The sequence below is a fragment of the Armigeres subalbatus genome, chromosome 1, assembly GCF_024139115.2.
Source record: "Armigeres subalbatus isolate Guangzhou_Male chromosome 1, GZ_Asu_2, whole genome shotgun sequence".
Taxonomy (NCBI): Eukaryota; Metazoa; Arthropoda; class Insecta; order Diptera; family Culicidae; genus Armigeres; species Armigeres subalbatus.
This window is the reverse complement of record NC_085139.1, coordinates 288,850,590-288,867,805: the sequence shown is the minus strand read 5'-3', so window position 1 is coordinate 288,867,805 and position 17,216 is coordinate 288,850,590. Positions and strand designations below refer to the sequence as shown.

Genomic DNA, 17,216 nt, shown 5'->3' with positions numbered 1-17,216 from the left:
CAAACAAATTATTTAACAGAAAAGGACATGCTTGCAATCAATTGCAAACACATTGGAGTGGATCAATATATGACTGGATAAGCGGTGAGATCAGTGTCACTGTTGACCTCCCCGGGATTGGTCTAATTCGCCTGCATTAAGTGTTAGAGTTTGAATTGGAAAAAAAGTAAACTAAATTGAAAGAAAAATTAAGTTTTTAATTCGTGCAATAAACATTGTGTTACTAGGACTAAAGTGTGATTTGTACGCTGTCAAATATGTTCAAAAATATCATGCCAACAACTGAAAGTAAATTCTCTACATACTCTGCTTTATGATGCTAATGGATTGATGAGTCCGGTTTTGGAGTCAGTCCGCTTCTTACCCCGATCATAACAGGATATTTGACCGAAAATGTCGTTTGGCCGAGCAGGTCATATGGCCGAAAATGTCGTTTGACAAAAAACATTTGACCGAAAATGGTCAGGTCATATGACTGAGAAAATGGTTTTGCTGAAGCAGAGTTGCATGGCACTACCTGTTGGTATGGTAGATAGCAGCGTTTCGGTTGAATTTGGGTAACTTTATGGTTATGGAATATGGCCAAGCTAAAATACTTGGTGTAATAGTCACTCTCCACATAGAACTGTTCGAAAAAAGTGCTCCTCTAAATATGCTTCATTAGGGGAATCGTTTTCGGTAACTCCGACCTACTCGCAAGACCAAAATCAGGCAATTTATGTCTTTAGACCTTCCGAAGCCGCACGTTGCCACTGCTGTTCAGCGGTCGGTTGGGAACGGTCACTCCCCTCAAACTACCCAACCAAATAAGGACTAATCAATACCCGGCAGTCATTATCCTAATGAAATTTGACGCCCGCTTCTGGCAAAATTGAAAATCTATCCAATCCCTAGAACCACGTTTACACCCATATGGACACATTGAACGATGGAATCTCCAGGACCTGACGGGTTGATTTACGAGTTCTACCTTATCAATTATGAGAAGTCGCATTTACTGCAACTGTATATAGTAGGCCCGACTTCCACAGATGATGCGCCTTCGTATTTCACGACTAACGTTGTTGTCAGCCGTTAGCAAGGATCCGTGGTAGACGAATTCCTCGACCACCTCGAAGGTATCCCCGTCTATCGTAACACTGCTTCCCAGGCGGGCCCTGTCGCGTTCGGTTCCGCCCACAAGCATGTACTTTGTCTTTGACGCATCCACCACCAGTCCAACTTTGGTTGCTTCACGTTTCAGGCGGGTGTATAGTTCTGCCACCTTTGCAAATGTACGGCCGACAATGTCAATGTCATCCGCGGAACAAATAAATTGACTAGATCTGTTAAAAACCGTACCCCGGTTTTTACACCCGGCTCTCCGCATGACAGCTTCTAGCGCAATGTTGAGCGCAACAGGCACGAAAGTCCATCACCTTGTCTTAGTCCCCGGCGCGATTCGAACGAATTTGAGTGTTCGCCCGAAATCTTCACACAGTTTTGCACACCATCCATCGTTGCTTTAATCAGTCTGGTAAGCTTTCAGGTAAGCTGTTCTCGTCCATAATTTTCCAAGTCTCTATGCGGTCTATACTGTCGTATGTCCCCTTGAAATCAACTAACATATGGTGCATTGGGACTTGTCGAGCGGCCGTCAACGAAGCTGGCTTGGTAACTTCCCACGAACTCATTCACTCTTTTTTTTTCTATATTATAGTGATTTTTGAGTTTTTTACACAGTTCGTCACTTACTCATTCACTATTGGTGACAGACGAAGAAAGATGATCTGGGATACCACTTTTGTGGGCGGTATTTAGGATGATGATCGCTCGAAAGTTCTCACACTCCATATTATCGCCTTTCTTGTAGATGGGGCATATGACCCCTCCCTTCCACTCCTATAGTAGCTGTTCAGTTTACCAGATTCTGACTACCAGTTTGTGCAGGCTTTTGATCAATATGGTCGTTTGATATAAAGGGTCGAAAATGTCGTTTGTCCAAACAGGTCATATGGCCGGAAAATCAAACAAATCATTTGGCCGTAATAGTCGATTAACAGAAAGGTATATGTTTGCATTAAATTGTAAACACATTGGAGTGGGCCAATATAAAGCTATGTCCATTTAGAATCCGGAATAATAAAATCATCTGTATCTCGGTAACGGATTGACGTACAAATAAGGTTAATACATCAAAACAAGGGCAATTCACTGTACTTTAAGGAAAAATTATTGATACAAATAATTTCTTCTTGTTTCTAGTGAAAATTTGCAGTTTCTTCTTTATTCCTCTCATCAAAAGTTGCACACTTCCGGAGTCAACTTCCTTGGCACATTTGTTCCACATTTAGGTCATCTGAGTCGCGTCCCGAGCTGTTTTCACACTTTTTCCACTTTTATTAAGCTTCCGCTTCATTACTGCCCAAAATGTCTCGATGGGCCTGAGCTGTGAGCAGTTGCGTGGATTTATGTTTTATCGATGATATCTTCGTTATTATCGCGGTACCACTGGATGACTTACCGGCTGTAGTAGCAACTCGCCAAATCTGGCCCAAAACTTTACGGGACCTTTATGGGCTTTATGGAAGGTCGACCGCGGTTTTTGAGACATTCCTCCTTGTACAGCTTCGAGTCCATCGTCTTATTCGTCACAAACACTTAGGTCTTTGCCCCACAGTTGCATATCCCTTGCCAAAATCATCCGTTTTTTTTTGCAAGTTTGTCCAAAAAGCAAACTTAAACTTCGCAGGAACTACTCCTCGTGCCGTCACCATGTAGAATTTTTGGCTAGAAAGCTGTCCGAAATCCAGTTTGACGTAGGTTCCATGTTCGATGACAGGATTATCAACGTGGGTGTGCAGACTTTTTTTCTCTCCTTTCGGCTTCCATCTGGAATAATTTTTGACACGCTGCACGAAACTTCGTGAAATTCATACCACAGCAAGTGGGCCCCTAGGTTGACAAACCGCTGTAACAGAATTCTTGCAGCGGTTACTTTCCGTGCCGCTGCAATGCAATAAATGATTCCCGATTCTAAATGAACATAGCTTTACTACTGGATAAGCGGTGAGATCAGTACCACTGTTGACTTCAACGGGATCGGTCTAACTCGCTTGCGTTAATTGTTAAGAGCTTGAATTTGAAAAAAGTAAACTTGATTGAAAGAAAATAAAGTTTTTAATTTGTGCAATAAACATTGTAGTACTAAGACTTAAGGTGACAATCATCAAATCGTCATAAATTTCAGATAGGAAAAACAACACGGTGTGTAGTGCCTCCCGAATCACTTTAAGTGTAATATGTACGCTGTCAAATATGTTCAAAATATCATACCGAAAACTGGGAGTAAATTCTCTACATACTCTGTTTTATGTTGCTGGTGGATTGATAAACCCGGTTTTGAAGTAAGTCCGCTACTTATCCTGATCATAACAGGACATTTGGCGGAAAATGTTGTGTGGTCGAACAGGTCATATGGCCGAGATTGCCGTTTGGCCCAAGTAGTCGTTTGACGAAATAAACATTTGGCCGAAAATATCGTTTGAACTAACAGATCATTCAAGCGAAAAAAACCGTTTGGAAAAATAGATCATTTGGCCTAAAATGTCGTTTTTCCGAAATGGTCGTTTGACTGAAAGGACATTTGGCCGAAAATGTCGGCCAAATCGAACAGGTCTTCTTCTACTTCTTAATGGCATTACATCCCCCACTGGGTCATTGCCGCCTCGCAGCTTAGCACTTCAACAGTTATTAACTGCGAGGCTTCTAAGCTAAGTTACCATTTTTGAATTCGTATATCATGAGACTAAAATGATTATACATAAAGCATAAAAGCCCAGGGAACTAGAGAAAATTTTCCTAAACCGGACTGGGAATCGAACCCAGCCACCTTCAGCGTGGTCTTGCTTTGTAGCCGAGCATTTCATCGCACGACTAAGGAAGGTTTCTGTGAAATTGAAAATCTATCCAATCCCTATAGATGTTCTTTAGAACCATGTTCACGTTCATAGACACATTGAACGATGGGTCGGCCAATTCGATTCCATCTGGTACGTTCTATTCCTCGGTCACTTGGCGGTCACTAATGTGCTGGAAGAATTCTGTCAGTCTTTATAGAACAGTGGCCTCCAACATGCTGCCTAACCTTGGTAAGTGCTTGCGGCGACTGAACTCCATCCGTTGGACTCAGTCACGAAGTTGCTCTAAGAACCAGAGTTTAGAAGAGTGTGAGCTGAACAACGAAGTCGGTTGTCGGTCGGTAGTTGAAACAGTGACCCATTCTCACTTCCATTTGACCCATTGTCACCCCTGACGACGGAAGCTGTGGAAATTTCAAAATTTATGGGTTTAATATTCATTTTACGTGTGAGAAATTAGAAATATTTGAGAGTGAATTATTCACCACTATAACATTTTACTGTATTAGGTTAGTTGTGGAAAAATACTAAACTACAAATATTTTACTCTTCAAAGGAACGCGGACAAAACACGAAGGAACAGAAAACTACGCAGCTCTCAATATTTAAAAAGGGGAATTTTGAAATTGTATTTTAATCTACTTTCAGACATGCATTAAGCATTTTATTATTGACTTATATCAAAAACTTTTCTAATACTGAACAATTGAAAATAACAAAAAATAGCCAAAGTGTTAAAGGAAACAATTCAAAAGACAAATGCGAAAAGTACAATTTATAATTTCCCGGAGGATTTCATGAGTGTAAGTGAGAAAAAATATCTACGGATGTGAATAACAAGAATCTTAGCAAGGAAAGGACATTAATAAAATGTAATTTTAATTATTCCCATTAATATGATTGACTCATGAGAATAAACGTCAAATCCAATCAATTCACAGTCTTTTTCGATCGAAATTAATTTAAAGGACGCTAAAAGTAGCATTACACATCGGTAATCATGTCCTTTGATTTTGTTCCCATGTGCTTCCAAAAAAAACGGGACTCATACAATTTCGTCGCGAAAGGGAAAAATCCTGGCAAATTTTTAGTCGGGTTTATAGCTTGGACACTCGGATTGTATTTTATTATCAATTCAGTAGAAAACCGAATTAGCCGCCAGCGAAGTTGGATTTTTCTCACAATCCATACTTTAAACATAATTTCGGAAGTGATGCGCTGTATAGCGCATCACCAAATGAAAACAGCGCAAAGTTAGGTTGAGCGTGCGGATTGTGCGAAAAATCCAACTTCGCTAGTTGCCCATTTTGGCTTTCTACTGAATTGATAATAAATCTTTCATTAAGGAATCCCATAAATTCCGTCCACCCACATGTGAGCGAAATTTGGAGACAAGCTCCTGATGTTCAAACTAACCTTAATGTAAGTGAGGACCTTAAGGACACTCCTCATGGAATCCAAACTCAAAAGTACTCGCGTTTTCAAGGGCACACCATTCAATAAGAAAGCAAAGCACAACTGTCGTTTTTATGCTCTGGAGCTCTGGATTTCAGCTTTGCTGTGTTGCAGTATGCGATTTTCCTTCGTTAAAGATAAACCAGGCGAGGGTTGCAATCTCTCTAGACACGAAATAGACACGAAAAACACTTTCAATGTATAGTATAGGTATTTGATTTTAGATTTCTGGCTAAAATATTGAATTTGTTTAAATATTTTGGAGCTCTGGATTTTGGAAGAATCAATGAAAAACGGGACAAATTGAGGATTTTTTGGATTACGACGGGACAGCACAATAAGGCCTAAAAAACGGGACTGTCCCGTTAAATACGGTACGTATGGTCAGCCTATCTTATCAACGTCACGTAACCGGATCCAAGCATGTACTGAGCAGGTTAACTAACAGAAAGTCCCTGTAATCTGCGGGTTGAACAATATTGCTTCAAATCTGCGCAATGATTTGGAAACTGTCGACGAGATTGTTTGCAGATCCGACGAGAGCTCCTTCGTTAGTCAGGAAAATCTAAAGAGCGCTTGTACTTAGAGCTTCTTCAAGTGCTTGTTTTTGTTGTATGGCTAGAGAAGGAAATCTCAAGCGGTCTTGCCGTTGCCCACGTGATGGAAAGGAAATCCATCAAATTCAGCCGTTCAACTCGAAGACACCCCTTGATGCAGTAATTTTTTTACCTCAGGGAGACCCATCCTGCCATGTGTCATAGACGAAAAGATCCCTGGGTGTAAGCCACTCTTCAACGTTCCTGCCAAAAATTAGAGCTTGATCTGCGGTAACCAGGATCAAGGTTTCCGGCACCAGCTGTAGTGGTGTAGGCCAAATATATTGGTCTTGTTTCAATTCGACCTAGTCCAACAAAAACGTTTTCGCTTGGTAAAAGCGTTTGCTAAACTGCTATCACCTTTTGTGTAGGAGGTCACCATAGTGTATCCTATTTCCATTTATCATCATCATTTACATCTATCTTTTCTTCAATAGTCATATGCGAAATCATTTGTATTCACTCAAACTATTCACTCACTTATTTTGTTATTATTCAACTTTTTCGAAACATTTAAGTTAATAAACATTAAAATCAATTATTTCTTAAATGATTGGTCGACTAGTCTATAATCTCAACAAAAATCTAGTTGGTGTCAATGACATTTTGTAGTTTTAATTCTTTGAGGATGAATTTCGACTGGGAATTTTGTAGTTTGATTTTCGGAGTGGCTTTCAGTCGTGAATAATAGCATTGACAATTTTATTTCATCACCTTTATTCTTTATTTAAGCTCAGTGTCGGGAAATGTACAGTAAAACACTGTGATTATGCGAATGTTTACATTTTATCCGGTCAAATTTCACGCACCGCACAAACCGAAACAGTTTTCCAAAAAATGTACGCCTCATTGTGACATTTTTTTACCGATGAGGCAAACTGTTTGTATGTTCCTGCCTGCTGCTGCGTGAGAGTCGAGCCGTCGGTACAGTCAGCAGATTTCTTGTTTCGGTTCGTGCGCAGCGCAAACAAAACAGAATCGAGTTTAATTGCCTGTGGCGCAAAGCCTAGAAAGAATGCTAGCTGTTGGTACTAATTCATTAGTTCTAGTCTCTAAAATGAGCAAGGAGTAAAGAAATAATCATTTACCACAAAAAACGGTCATACGTCGTGAAATGAGGGTACAGAAACATTAATTGTGGGGAGAGAAAATAATAAAATCATGTGCTGACTGTCGTCTGCTTGGTCGTGGCTGCTGCTGCGGCTGCCGTGTTTTTGTTTTTCTTTTACTTCGTGGCAGATTGAATGATAAAAAGAAATGTCAACCGTTCCTGTCCCTGTTTAAGCTGCAACCACTCGTAATGTCCTACGTTATTTTTTTTTTCAAATCACTCCAACTAAAGTACGGTTATAAATCTCCAATAATTATTGGGCTGGAATTACTCTAAGTGTGATTCCCTACATTTTGTCTCTATTTCTGCATTTTGTTTTTTTTATGAAATAACTCCAAATATGCTGAGATTGCGAAACTTCTGTATTTTCTAATAATGAAATGGATTACATATATGGTAAAAAGTACAAATCTTTGTAGAAAATATAATTGCAGCATTAACCATTTTCTTCCAAGGAATTTGTTGTTAATTTCTAATGAATGATAAGCAAATATACTTAGTGGTAATGTCTAGTCAATTGAAATTCAGTCTTCTCATTTGACTTTTCAACAATTCATCCAAATTGTATTCTGGAAAGATTAATTCTTTAACGCTTTACTATCAGCTCTTTTTTAAATTGCAAAACGTTCAAATTCAGCAACGGAGTATATTTCATGTCAGATATTTCAGATCCGGTTCATCCTCATCGCCTTTGTAGAGATTCGCTTTTGATAAAAACAAATTCTTCCTGTCCCGGTGTAAATGACAAAGTAATAAGTGGACGAAGTGTTCCTCCAAAAGAGTTTACAGACGGAATAATTACGGAAGGGTAATGCCGCAGAAAAATTCAAATATGTATATGCAGGCAAGATTGCCCACAAATTAATGGTATGTCAAAGCATCTGCAGTTGTGGAAAGAAAACTAAAGTTTTCATCACTGAGCGACCATAAATGAGCAAATAGACAAGGAGGAGTGTCTTCAAAAGCGATTTTTGCCATCCATTAAATCACACGACTGTCCGGTGTTGCTTTGGCCTGACTTAACAAGCTGCCATTACATACGGGATGTAATGGAATGGTATTTCGGTTCATATAATGACGTTATTGAAAAAACTATCAACCTACCAAAATGCCCAAATTTTCGTCCCAACGAAAAATATTAGGCAATTATCATAGGAAAACTTGAGAAATGATGCAAAACAATCAGAAAACCATCTTATACGGAGAAGTGGTGTGAAAAAATGGCAGATAAAGTTGACCGTTCTACTGTGCAAAAAAATAACGAGTGGTATTGAGAGAAAAGTCCGAGAATTCATCCGAAATGCCAATGAATCATTTTTTCTTTTTTTTTTTTCTTTCTTTTTTTTTTTCTTATTTTTTCTTTCAAAGTTTATTAAATTCCCTGTATAATAAAACCTGAACCACCTTTTTATGTACTTTTTCGGCAAAGAAATGTCTAATTTCGTGTGGCCAAATACTAAGTGGATCAAGCTTTATGTCAACACGTTTATTTTGTCAAAATTGTGGTATTTATCTCAAATATACCCGCCTAAAAACCAACACCTGGCCAAAATCCAAACAGTTCTTCGGAACTTTTGTGGAAAAATAGCACATAGAGAATAGATAGGCGACAGCTTTACCTTGATGCAGACTGTGGTGGTGTTGGTTTGATTGATCCTTCTGAAAGATGCAATGCGCTATTCGTTAAGAATGTGTTGAAAAATAATTACCAGAACTGATAAATCGGGGAGAAATGTCTTCAAACTTTCAAATTCATGATCAAATTAACAAGGAATGGTAAAGAATGGATTAGGTTGACAACTCATCTGGACCAAGAATTAAGTCTGTAAACAAAATATACCGTCCCGACATTTGGAAGCATTAACACCCAATGTGGAAACAATATATCCACGAATTAAATGGAATACTGGGAGAAAAATCTTAAACTGTCCCCTATCAACATTATTTCGAATCTTGAATGACCTGATCCAAAAAACATAAACTACAGATGTATGGTAAGGTAATGAAGATAGCAATCTTTGTGATCTATGTGAAAGGAATAAGGTCGATAGCAATGAAGATCGATTTTTAGAATGTGATGCATCTCGAGAAGTAGGACAATGCACAGTGGGAAAAATCGAGAAGGAAAACGGAATAGTAAAAATCCGAAAAATCGTTTGGCTCGCTTTGCTCAATTTCGACCTGTTTGACCCAGTTTCAGCCCTGTTTCGGAGAAATAAGAGCTCAACACCATATTTATAAACTAATTTTGGTAGAGTATATTTAGTTCCAATTGACCCCAACATTAATAAACATTCAATAAAATCGAATTATTTTTCATCACTTCGCTAAGAATCTAAAATTCACCTACCACAATACTAATCCCAATCAACTGTAGCCTATCAAAGCTTTTTCATGGTAATAAATCTTGTAAATTTTGTCTCAATTAACCTCGAATGTAGCAAATTTTTAAAATATTCAATAATTTTCCGTTGCGCAGAAACTTTGGACTTCTGTTTCGCTTATGTGAATAAAAATTTATTACAATACATCTTTGTTGATCAGATCAGGCAAACGTATGGTTCCATATTTCTCCTGAAAGTACTAAAACTCGAAAAAATGTCTTACACACCAAGCTTTTTTTCGAGCTCGGTGAAGATAAAACTGAATCTCGGCAAAAAAATTCGTTTATTTATGATTTTCAGCAAAATATTTACCGTACTGATATTTCGGCAAAAATCATATTTGCTGAAACTCGGCAATGCCCACCTCGACGAAAAAAAAGAGTTTGTAAGCAGAATTTACGTTGTCTTATCAAGCGAAGTAATTTTTACTTTGTCAACTTAATCGTTGTAATTGGACATATTTCATCGCATATCTCATATTTCTTGCAGTTAAAGTTATTTTTTTTTTATTTTCTTTATCCAATTTAATTTTTTATTCATTTGCGATTTGTTATGCGGATCGTATTTCACGCGACTATTTTGCCTCTTCGTAAAACCGGCTTCTGTTTATTGTGATTGACTTTGAAGAAGAAATCTAAATTTTCTGCGCGACGTTAAAACTTATTGAATACCTAGTGAAAAATACCCGGTTTTGCCTGGGTGTTTGTGTTGCAAATGTCATATACTAAACTATTTGCAGCCCCGCACTCTAGATCGATTTCCGTTGTATTGTTTTGATTCCCAACTTACAGATCCCAAGGTGAATCGATTGGGGAGAAAATTTTGCAAATCGGTTAACCCGTTCGTGAGTTAAGTCGTCAGGAAGGGAACCTAAACTGATTTTTATTTATATAGATTTTAGATATTTGCTGCATTTATCCTTCTGGGACTCGTATCGTTGAAAATTACAACACTTTTGAAACAAAAAGTTCGCTTATCGTTCACAACAGAGGCAGAACTACGTGAGTGATGCAGAACCATGCGAGTCCAGGATGGTTAAGGTCGATTTTGGCAAAATGAAACAGAATATAATACGATTGATTTTTATAAAAATACGATTTTATTGTTGTCAAATGCGGAAAAAGGCAATTTAATCATTTTCAAAATATGCAAATGGCTTGTGCTACTTGCTAATGATTTGCCATGCATATCTTAACTCTACTCCACCAAAATTAGTTTAAATATGAACTTGAATTTTTATTACTCCGAAACAGAGCTGAAAATGGATCAAAACGGGGTGAAAGCGATTTATCAGACTTTTTCCCGTCGATTTTTCCCACTGCACTGTGCAATTCTTCAATTTTCTTCACCAGAAATTGTGCATTCGATGCGTTAATCACAGGTTTCCAATCTGCGTTTCAGATTCGATCGAATCATATTCAAACAACATGTTTGGTAAATCCAAACTATCCACAATACCAAAAACCACTGCCACCTCGCTATTTTTACGCTTCATCCGCCTGAAACCATTGTATTGCAACGCATCTGTTCGCCCCGGTTTCACGGTTCAGTTTTTTTTTCGCCAAAGAAATCGTAACAAATGCCAACAATGGGCAATTTCCCCTGCGGTATTGTTCGCCGGGTTCCATTCTTCCACCCAGCCCGCAAAATCCGTCGTGCGCGTATTGACCTTTGGCGTTCGTAAATTTTCTCCCGTTCGGAAGAATGCGCGCATAATTAGTGTTGCTGCACGACTCATTCACAAAAGGTGCGGCCGCGTTGACCGGAGGCGACCGCACGAGGGTCCAATTAGCGATGAACCTACCCCGATGCGATATGGAGAAGAAGTGCGGACGAAGTGAAAAAAATTGTCCCCAAAAAACCGCTTAAAGTCACTCATCTGCATCCAGCAGCATCAGCCGCAGCCACGCAGAGCTCTAAAAACCAAAGAGGCCGAACAGGTGTCAAAAAGTCCGTTTAATGAATCGGCGTGTGTGGTCCGCGACCAGAAACCGCGCGTGAATGCATCGCTTTGTAGTGCGGCGAACCGGCGCGCAGTGCGCGCGGTCTCAAGTCGCGCGTGTTGAGCGCGCCTTCGTTCGGGGGTCTATTTTATGGCATCAAAGTGTGCCTTGGCGTGGACCGCACTCGCGGCTACGAAAATATGTGGAAAATGTAAATTTTAATTATGACACTGACGCAAAGTTGCACGCGTGGCTTACGGTTTTTCGAAGGTGCACAATGAAATCCGCCCCGGAATGGGCCCGCCGTTGTTTTGTACTAATTAGTACGCGAGCGGAGTTCCGAAATAGAATGTCGCTCCCTGTGTGCCTCAATGCGCCGCAACGCTTCGTAGGGACAAGTTAATTATACGTAGTAATGACAAAAACAAATACAACACCGACCGGATCACCCCTCCGGAATTCCAGAAGAGCATGAGAGCCGAAAATATATCATTCTTCTTATATTAGTTGATTAAGGACCCTTCGAAATCGAGCTTGCCCTCTCTTCACCAACTGTAGAATATGATTAGCCAAATAAACTTTAGCGTCGTCCATCAGTTTCGATACGAGGACGGGCGGCGGATGGTGGTGATTGTTGCTTGGTACACTGTTTTGTGTGTAAATATTTGTTGACATTTTCCCCCAGTCAATGAGTTTTCCTCGGAAATATGAGATCCCTGTTTATGGTAGAGGTAGAAATTGGTAGCGGATCCGGAGGCTGACGACGGTGGTCCCTTAATGATCGCAATTGTAAGCAATAAAAATGTTGTCCTTGTTTTGTCCCTCTAGTGCTTACACAGCAATCCGCTGTCGGAGTTCGAGCGGCAGGGCCTACTTTGTTGACACAGGCATTCTGATGCGTGCGTGTTGACAACTGAGATTAGTTACGTCACTTTGTCGCTGACGAGCGTACGCTAATTAAGGTAGAATTCATTAAATTTTCTGTAATTTCTGTAATCTTTTTAGGAAATACAATTCTTGATTTCGTAATTAGAAATCACTGACTTCATGATTTCATTCCATTCAAAATATCTATTACAAGTACCGGATTTTGTCGTATATGTGAAGACACTCGACTCGACAAGAAAAAAATCGCCCGAATTGGCAACAATGAAATCCAATATTTTGTGAGCGCGTTCACCCTGGCGGAAAATCTGCCTCACCACCACCACCGAGAAACCAATGGGGGGCACGGGTGGTTCGGTAATCGATACCCGGCGGGAGACGACGACTCCAATTTTTTCACACTTTCTTAGACCCACTCTAATCCGGGTCTAATCCGCGCAAAATTGAGAAGCCCACATAACCTCAGCCAACCGACGACGTGCAACCGAACGAACGAAGGGGGGCTCAAATGTCATCAAACTTAGGCAGGCCATGTGGCAGGCCGGTTGACAAATTCACCCGCCATCACAGTGCTGTGCTTTGGCTAATGACAGAAACCAGAACATCTCTCCTCGATTACCCACCAGCAGTTCGCTGATGGGACCGAGCCACAGGGCACAGTTTGTCGGTAATCAGATTCCGGGGGTTCGCTTCTGCGGTAATCGAATTATTCTAATGTGATTTGACTTAATCATGTAACGATTCGACATTTTTCGGTTCGCCCCGCCGACGTGGTACAGCCCTGCGAGCATTCGCACTACTCCGTCATCAGGATTAATGCTGCTGCTGAGGAGGAAGGGGAGACGATCTTATTGCTTTTGACAGCCTGCGGAAAGGAATCCGGTGGTTGATGGGCGAAGGTGCCAAATTTGCGTGAAAAAATCAACCTTTCTGCATTCTTTTGCCATCCAACAGGGTAGGAAATTTTCTTCATATTTTGAACAGACGCAAAACCGGGTGGCAGGGGTGGAATTGATTGCAATAATGGAAAATCATACGAGGGTGAAATATGTGCGTTCTACGGCTTTGTTATTTCCGTTCGACAAACTGACTGAGAAAAGGGATGTAGATTTGCAGCAACAACTCAATTCGAATCCTGCGTCTGCCAAATGTAATTTATCCGTCCTAATTCAACAATGCAAACGGCAACAACCCCTTGATGATCTCAAAAGTCTCGAACATGAATCGCACACACGACACAACTTTTATGGCCATTCGTTTATTTAATTACAAGCAATATAAAAATACACAAAAGAGTCCCTCTGTCGTCGGTGTCGCGCGCGTTCTTCCACGGTTGAGCCTTGAATCAACGATCAGGAAAACCCCTTCTTCCACCACCGCCGTGCGTACGAGACGATTTTCGACGGAACGCGCGTAGTAGTAGGCGCTGCTATTGTAGTCACAGCCAGCGAGTAGCGTTGCATCGCAACCAAACGTCACTGCCTATACTGCTCTGCTTGCTGCGATAAGCGAAAAGTCACCGCCGACGATGAGGAATTTCGACGAACAAAGGGGGAAGTTGATTTAAAGTTCACTTTATTATCAGTCCGTCACATTTGGGAAGATTTATTTAGTTCGCCACTTGAAAGGATCGATGATGACATTTTACGTAGACTATCCCTCGTGGGCCCGGTCCGCGTCCGGGAGTTTGTAGTACCTTTGTTAGATAGGAGTAAGCGTGGGATAAATGGCATGGCAGTTTGAATGTTTTTTTTGTGCGTTTTCGAATTGGGGTAGGATTAAATGTCACACTACTTAGTTGGAACGAATTGTCAAGTGTTTTGTCAATTTTTTGTTGAAGGGGCGAACTATGATTTGTTGTAGAACACACCGTAACAAATTGTCTCACTACGTTAAAATTAAAATGTGAAGCTAATTTACTAACGCGTGTATGATCGTTTCTTGAACTGTTGCAAGTTACATAGATCTAGCACGATTTAGTTTCTCTTCATGATTTTCGACACAAATTATTTTTTAAATTATTTCTTGCGTCTTGCTAGATAACCTTTATAGCCAGTACTGTAATTTTGTGTTGCTCACTATTCAACCTGAACCTTTATAAATTTAAGAAATTACCGGCGTGATCTTTGCCTAGACCCTATCATGTTATACGATACAGTAGAACATTCTAACTTAGGTTCGTGAGTCATTCTGGTGAGATCTCCAAATATTTCGCAAACTCGCGATGGCAGCCCAATTCCAAAGCTCCGTTACGCAGGACTTCACACATAGAGGTTCCAGGATGATGCGGAGGGGCAATATATTGCAGAACAGATTCGTAAGAAGACAAGATTCGTAAAAACAGCATAGGGTCAGCCCAAAGCACCTCCACCTACAGCCGACAGACCTTGATTTCCTCTTTTGGACTTCTTACTTCGGATCGCTGCTTCTTGAACAATACTTTAAACCAACATTTCAGCTGTTCCAAGCAGGTGAGTAACTGAAATGTCCTCTCCGCATCCAGGTGTCGTGAGACGCCGAAGAGTAGGCGATAATCTCCGATTGTTGTGGCCTCATCAGCCAGGAAGTCCACTAACGCCCGCCAGTCCCGTCTGCAGCAGCGCGTTAGCTTCAAAGCCATCCGAGCCACGAAATCTAATAAGACCCCAAGGATCGTCCGCCTAGCACCAGAGACGCTCAAATCCGACCTTTCTGCAATATCTGGAATACCACGGCCTTTCCGGTCGGCTGGATTCAAAGCATCTTAGTGAAGGTTCCAAAAAAAGGGTTGACTGGGTACGACAACTGGTGGAGCATACTCATATTTAAATTGTTAGGCTACTAGACCATCTATGAACAATAACAAACACATCAAAAACAAGGGATGGCGTTTGTTTAGTTGTCGTTTTTCATAGCAACGAGCTTCTTTCGATCTAGTACCCACTTCAATTTTCCTTCCATTCCTCGATCTCTCCTTATCTCGATGGTCCCTTCAATATCGATATGTAGAGAGGCGACTGTATTTCCAGCGCAGTTGCTGGATTGTGTTTGGCTATATGCTGCATTGAAACCCCAAATCCACATGCACTGCGTTGGCTTGCACGGTACCGCTCGTTCCGTATGCCTCGGAAACCATTCGTTGCCCAGCTCGAATCCAATTTATTCAAGCTTGTGGCTCGTATTCGTTCTGACCGACCGACCAACAATCTTCAACGGCCAAACGTAGTAGGCTGATCTTCCGAGCCCTGCCGCTTTCCTGAACACCATCTTTTGACATATCTGAGCTGCTTGGTTTTTGGTATGCGAACCGGATAGAAAATCGTTGCTAAGGCTAGCAAAATGAGATCCGCCTTCACTCCGGTGTCCACTTCCTGTTTCATCATCGGCATTTCTACTTAGAGCTTGATTCCAAATTCAGTTTTGGATGGTGACCGTCACAACGGTTGACTTCTCTTCAAACTGGCAGCATGATATGAAATGAAATGGTGTGGAATCAGTCGACCTATGTCATGTCCAAAAACTTTTCAAGCGTCCACTGCATCCAGAAGCCCACGTAAGTTGGTATTCCAATATTCCTGAAATGCTTCGGTAAATGGAATGAAGCGCCACGCTTATTTCTACGTGGTGAAGCAACAGCCCAACTTGCTTTGGCTGGATTAAGTAACCAATTCAATTACTGGTCAGTGTCCATGAATTGTTCTTGTAACCGTGTCACCTGTTCAGCAACATCCGGGCAGAAGTCATGAACAGAATAACAAAACATGATATGGACTTGATTGAAATAAGAGATAAAAGAACAGGCAACAATATTCAAAATTTGCACCGAAATATAATTTAAAAACCAACATATGCTATGGATAAAAACAAGCCAATCTCACATGATATTGATCATTTCTTACAAACAGTATAAATAGATCTTTTCAAGATATTTTAGTGCAAAATATTGTTGTTGTCGTGGGCCCGTGCGGTAAGACGCGTGGCTACAAAGCAAAACCATGCTGAGGGTGGCTGGGTTCGATTCCCGGTGCCGTTCTAGACATTTTTCGGATTGGAAACTGTCTCGACTTCCCTGGACATGAAAGCCTCATGATATACGAATGCAAAAATAGTAAATTGATTTGCGCAGGTTATGACTGTGGAAGTGCTTAAGTGAACACTAAGCTGCGAGACGGTTCTGTCACAGTGTGGGGATGTAATGCCAATAAGAATAAGAAGAAGAAGATTGTTATTGCCGTCTGATCTTTTATCTTTTATGTCAATCATGTCAATATTTGATTTTGCTATCTAATCAAGCTTTGATATTATTGAGCTATTTTCGTCTGCTCGGGAACGATCTACTCGGTGAAGAATGAGACAATTCTTACATCTCATAAGAAAAAAGACATGAGAAGTAAAAAGTGAGAAGTGAAAAGTGCTTCCTCCTTCCTCCTTCCAACTTCTTTCGTCGTTCTTTCTTCTTATTTTCTAATTTTCCTTTCTTCCTTCTTCCTTGTTTCATTTTCCTTCTTCCTTCTTCCTTATTCCTTCTTTTTTATTTTTTCTTCTTCCTTCTTCATTTGTTCTTATTTGTTCTTCCTTCTTCTATCTTCCATCTTCCAAAAAAGAATCTTCTATCTTCCATCTTCATTCTTCCTTCTTCTATCTTGCATCTTCCTTTTTTTCATCCTTCTTCCATCTTCCTTCCTTCCTTCCTTCCTTCCTTCCTTCCTTCATTCCTTCCTTCCTTCCTTCCTTCCTTCCTTCCTTCCTTTATCCTTCTTCATTCTTCCTTTTTCCTACTTCCTCCGTTCGTTTTCCGTTTTCCCTTTTTCCTTTCTTATTTTTCATTCTTTCTTTTTTCTTCTTCCTTTTTCTTTCATCCTTATTTTTTGTCTTTCTTCATCCACTTTCTTTCACTTCTCTTCTTCCGTAATCCTTATACTTTCTCTTCTCTTTCTTCTTCTTCCTAAATCTTTCTCTTCTCT

At 40.4% G+C, this 17,216-nt stretch overlaps 1 protein-coding gene across 3 annotated transcripts in view; it reads left to right on the top strand.

Moving 5' to 3' along the window:
* Window positions 1–17,216, top strand: part of LOC134215441 (paired box protein Pax-1) — a 168,488-nt gene that overhangs the window by 65,260 nt on the left and 86,012 nt on the right. The window lies entirely within an intron of this gene.